The sequence below is a fragment of the Cynara cardunculus genome (genome assembly GCF_001531365.2).
Source record: "Cynara cardunculus var. scolymus isolate 2C chromosome LG 17, CcrdV1, whole genome shotgun sequence".
In the NCBI taxonomy this organism is placed as follows: Eukaryota; Viridiplantae; Streptophyta; class Magnoliopsida; order Asterales; family Asteraceae; genus Cynara; species Cynara cardunculus.
Window position 1 is genome coordinate 6,641,624 of NC_037544.1, and position 6,266 is coordinate 6,647,889.

Consider the following 6,266-nt stretch of genomic DNA (forward strand, 5'->3'; position numbering starts at 1 on the left):
TATTCCAAGTCATGAACATCGATCAACGTCAACTAGATGCATGTTATATTTGTTAGGTGACGGATGCCGAGACCACTAAATAATAAGTTTCAATTACTAGCCAATTACAACCGAGATTGTAACCAAAATGTCTTTGCCCTAACTGTATGTGAGTCTTTGGCCGCCTCCTAGGAAGGAAAGGTTGAAACCTCACCAAAGGTGAGGAGGGTGTGTGAGTTTATTTGTTCTATTTGCCGTATATAAATACTATATATTTCAAAATAAAAGATTGTAATAGAGGTTAGTCGGGTCGAAATTCGAATCCACAGAGACTCACGGGTTTTAGCGTATTATGGCCAATGAATTCAAATGCTAGAACAGACAATTAAAAGTAAATACGAAGGACGGTTTGTATTTCATTAACTAAACTAAGCATGCAATTAAAATGGATTAGAAAATCAATGCATTAAAAACCCTACAATGATTCGCTCTTGATTTAAGTGCAAATGCTTATCATTGACTAATTCCTGAAATGTAAATAGCAAAACAAAATCCAAATTGGCTATGAATAATCAACAAGCTCTGATAACCTAGATTTTCTCTTAGATAAGCATTGATTAAAACAAGTTCTTTAATCAAATCTTAACCTCAAGTAGAATTTGAACAAGCTCTCAAATTCCCAGGTGTGAGTAGCATTAAAGAGTTAGAAAAATCGCCAACACGAAGCAATAAGCATACAAGCTCGACTTATTGGAGCTTCAATTGTAAGAATTCAAGAAATCGAATTGAAAACATTATTGAGACCAAACCTTTCATTTGTCACTTCATCAAAATCCCTACACAATTATGGATCTTAGGGATTCAAATAACAAACATTCATAAGTCAACTTAATTAATGATTCAAATGAAATTGACATTAAAACGAAATTCAAGCAAATAGACTTGTTCCACAAGATTACAATAAAATCTCTAAGAAAATGCTCATAATCTAAACAAAAACTGTTGTGGAACGGAAAAACTTAGCCACACATCACTAAATTGATATTACAAACCACAAGGAGGAATAAAAATCCCCTTGTGGCCACGGAGGTTCAAATGCGGTGACTCCAGGCTATCTGCAAAGCAGGTGGTCGTCCTGAGATTAGTCAGCTCGCATAGCGGGTTGGATATCCAGGTTAACAAAAAAAATTGATATTACAACTAAAAATGGGAAAGAAGTTACCAAAAGTGAAAGGAAATTGATGAAGAACGCTTCCAATCGACCATTCGCTCTCTCCAATTCGTTCCAGAAGTTGCATCCTTAGAATGGTGTTTTCACCCTTATAAACCCCTAAAAACTCTTAAAAAAACGCCTCCCCACTAATTAATACGTTATTTGAAACGTATGTTTCTAATTATTGCTATTTGAAAGTATGCTTGGGTCCTTCCTCTTTTGTATAACTATGCTCAGTCATCACTTGCGAAAATATGTCTGCATGGCTTCAATTTTGAGAAATATGCCTCATGATCATTTGAAATTCTATGCTTCATAGAGAATAGGGCCACTTTTCCCCGACTTAAGTCGCTCTAGAGGGCACGGGAGCCTTATTTTGGCCTCGTTGCTTTGTTTTAAGCCCCTTTCGCTCTTATGCAATAAGGGTGCATTTAGTACAATCGAGGTGACAGAAGAAAGATCATTTTTCCACATTTGGCAGGATTTTCATGTGAAACAAACTAGAACAAAGTGGAACAAGCGTGTTCCATCCCACCTCATCGAACAAGGTGGAACAGACTTATGTTTTATCAATATAACCTCAAAATAAAACTTAATTCTCTTCTAAAACATCAAATGCGTCTTCCACTCTATATTTTATTCATTCTTTAAATTTTATTTATTGTATTTTATGTTTTTTAAATTTTCATTTTACTATCCTCAGAATATAATTTTTATACGGTTTCTATATTTGGTTAATTTATTAAATATTAACAATAAAAATTAATATAGAAAAGGTATAAAATAAAATTTGGAAACTACATAGACTTTTTATTTTAGTGCCATTTTAATTGTCTTGATGAAACCTTCTAATAATATATTTTGTTATAATTTAATATATTACATAATTAATCAAAATATATAAACTACTCATTAGAGGTAAATTGACCATTTTATTTGTTATGTCTTGTCTGTCCTCTCCTCTCATGTCCTCTTATCTCCTCCTATGGCATGTCTGGATATCAAACACACTCTAAAAAGACATAACAAGGGGAGTAAAATACGACTTTCATCCCTGAGGTTTGATGTTTATAACTATTTTTGTCTCTAGTTTTCAAAAACTGCTTTTATCGTCCTTGTGGTTTCATTTCGTTTCATTTTTCTTCACTAGGACTAATTTCATTAAGTTTCAAAGGTCATTTTAGTCTCTTTTATTAACTAATTTCTATCAAAAATGTAATAATAATAATAATAATACATTATACTATGTCAATACATATCCCCTTGCCCTAGAAAACCCGTCCTCATCCCTTCCCTACGGCAACCCTCCCATTCTTCTCCGGCACCATGAATATGCTATCATCACCATCCTCGCCGCTTGGTAATTCATTGTTATACGATTAACCTCCATTTATGCTTTCATCACCATCTCCATTGGTTGATTTTTTTAAACAATCTCCTGTATCAAGAAAACTTGGAACGCCTTGGTGTTCTCACCCAAATCTAAACCAGTATATATTTGGAAATGATAATATGTTTAGAGTTGCAAAATGCCATTTTTGATATAAAAAAATACCCATCTTTACTTGCATGTCTTTGTCAAATGTCATCTTGGAGGACAACCAAATGCTCTGCAGATTCCTGGTCCATCACCGCCCCGTTTGACAATGGGTCTCTTGTTCCCCCGATTGTGGTCATTGGTTTTGTTTATGAGTTTATCCATATATGTTTTCATGTTTGTTTTATCAAGATTTATTTCTTCTATCGTAGGTAATTAGTGTTTATTGTATCAATTATCTCCAAAAATAGGAGATCTCTTTGTATCATTATATATTGATTATTGTGAATGAGAAAAGGCAGGGATTATCATACTTCTACATGGTATCAAAGCTAAAGATCCTCCTACCTATCTCTCCCTTTTTTTTTTCGAAAACCTCCTGCCACCTAGAAACCCTTGCCGCCGCCTCTTCTTCTTTGTCAGCCACCACCTTCGAACCTTCCTTTCAATGGCCGATCACAAGTTTCACCCTGATGTCGCAGTTTCCAACATCCGAACCTTCATCCCTATCACCTTAGACAATGAAGCCGCCGATTATAACACATGGTCGGAACTATTTCGAATCCATTGTACGGCGTTTCTTGTGGCTAACCACCTTGAGCCTCGTCGTCCCTCACCCACTGCTGCGTCGCCCACTGATAAGGAAAAGCAATCGGCTTCCCCTCCTGCCGACTCGTGGGAACGTTTTGATGCCATAGTTCTCCAATGGATATATGGCACAATCTCCACCGGCCTTCTAAAAACTGTAATACAAAAGAGCACCACCGCATATGATGCTTGGAAAGCCATCGAGAATCTCTTCGAAGACAATAAAGCCACCCGAGCCCTCTTTCTCAAGCAGAAATTCGCAAACACTCGTCTTGAAAATTTTTCTTCCATGCATGAATATTGCCAAGAGATCAAGGTTTTGGCCGATCAATTGAATAATGTTGATGCCCCGGTTGACGAACAAGATCTCGTTTTGCAAACCATAGCCGGTCTCACCGAAGAATACGAGACCGTAGGCACCATACTCCAAAACACCAAACCTTCGCCCTCGTTCTTTGAGGTCCGTTCCCAGTTATGCATGAATGAAACTACAAAAGCTAACCAAGCCCTCCACTCTGCCCAAMAAGCCRCAACCGCTCTACACGTCCGAAGCCAAACCCGCTCCTCTTCGGCAAATCACAACACCACCGCTTCTCAAACCACATCCGACACTACCCGCGGCCGAGGCYGTTCYYGTGGACGCGGCAGAGGCCGATCAACGTCTTCTCAGCCGAACCGTTCCAGGGGACAKCCCAATTATCCGGCCCAATCCCAACACCCCTACATAATATTTCCCCACAATTGGGCCACTACCCAATGGGCCTCTCTTCTCAACAATACCTACAGCCCACAATCCAACCAAACACCACCCTGCCCTTACCCATCAACCCCTCGGCCGAATGGTTCACAGGGCATTCTGGGCCCACGGCCTGCTCAGGCCCACATGGCTACTTACAGCCCGACGCCGACCGACATTGCACAGGCGCTCTATACTCTCTCTATGAGTCAGCCTTCTGATCTAGTTGGTTACATGGACACCGGCGCCTCTGGCCACATGGAGCAACCAGGTATGCATTCCCCGTCTATTTTTAATACTTGCACTAATAAGCAAATAATTGTTAGCAATGGCACAACCATTCCCGTAATTGGACAAGGCAACAAAACATTACCACCGCCTTTTCCGCCCTTCAAACTAAATAATATCCTTTATGCTCCTAACCTCATCAAAAACCTCATCTTTGTCCGTCGCCTAACGACAGACAACTTACTTTCCATTGAATTTGACCCGTTTGGTTTTCTTGTAAAGGATCTCAAGACCAAGGAACCTATCCTACGCTGCAATAGCTCGGGAGACCTCTACCCTCTGACCACCAACTTCATCAAGCCTCTCTCCAAACCTGCTGCTCTAGCTGCTATTATTCACGACCGTTGGCATCAACGCCTTGGGCACCCGGGCACCTCTTTATTGCATTCGTTAAAGTCTAGTTTGTTTATTGATTTTCGTAAACCGAACACTACACTTTGTCAATCCTGTATTTTTGGCAAAAGTGTTAAACTTCCGTTTTATGCTTCTATGAATAAAACTCATTTACCCTTTGATATCATTCACAGTGATTTGTGGACCTCCCCGGTTTTAAGTACTGGCGGTCATCGCTATTATATATTGTTTCTTGATGATTTAACGGATTTTCTATGGACTTATCCCCTAACCAATAAATCTCACGTTTACAACACCTTTACCAACTTCCATAACCATATTCATACACAGTTTGAACGAAAAATTAAACAGTTCCAATGTGATAATGGCACCGAATACACCAACAATAATTTTAAGCAGTTTTGTCACATCCATGGAATGCAATTTCATTTCTCCTGTCCCCACACCTCCTCCCAGAATGGCAAAGCCGAGAGAAAAATATGAACTATCAATAACATGATTCGTACCCTTTTATCTCAAGCCTCTTTACCTCCCTCATTTTGGCATCATGCTCTTGAAACCGCCACCTACCTCCTAAACATTCTCCCTAAGAAAACCCACAAATTCTTATCCCCCACTACCCTTCTATACAATGTCCTCCCAACCTACACACATCTTCGCGTGTTTGGTTGCCTATGCTATCCCACCACCCCATCCACCACCATAAATAAACTCACCAACCGCTCCAAACCTTGTGTCTTTCTTGGTTACCCTTCACACCATCGCGGATATAAATGTTTTGACATTTCTAATAATCAAATCTTTATATCTCGTCATGTCCAGTTTGAGGAATCCATTTACCCCTTCTCCATACAACACTCCAATACCACCCTAGACTACACCTTTCTTTCCCCTCCATTTAACCCACTGTTGTGGGATAATGTCCACTCATCACAACCCACTGTCCCACCCCACGCCCCACATCCCACTTCCCTCGGCCCAACTCCAGCCGGCCCTACCGCATCACACCAACCTTCACCATCTCCTCCCCAACCATCAGGCCCACGTCCAGCTTCCCCTGGCCCAACCAATTTTCCACCTTCTGCCCACCCTTCGGACCCAGCACCGAACACTCAGACTCCACCTCAACCGTCACCTCAACCCACCCCTCCCCACTCGGTTCCACAACAACCGCCCCGTACCATGCGCACTAGAGCAATGGACGGTATCACCAAACCCAAACAACTATTCAACCTTAACACTACTTCCATAGTTCCACTCCCAAAAACTCCCCACCTTGCCTTGTCCACTCTTGAATGGTACGATGCCATGCAAAACAAATTTAGTGCACTTATTAAAAATGAGACTTGGGAACTAGTACCACGTCGCTCGGACATGAATATTATTCGTAGTATGTGGCTTTTTAAGCACAAATTTCGTTCCGATGGCTCTTTAGAACGTTACAAAGCAAGGTTGATATGTGATGGTCGTAGTTGTTGGTCCCAAAAGGGTCTACAAGAATACTAAACAGTTTGTAGAAGGGGGGGATGAATACAAACACAATTTTCAAATTTAAAATATATATTGATAAA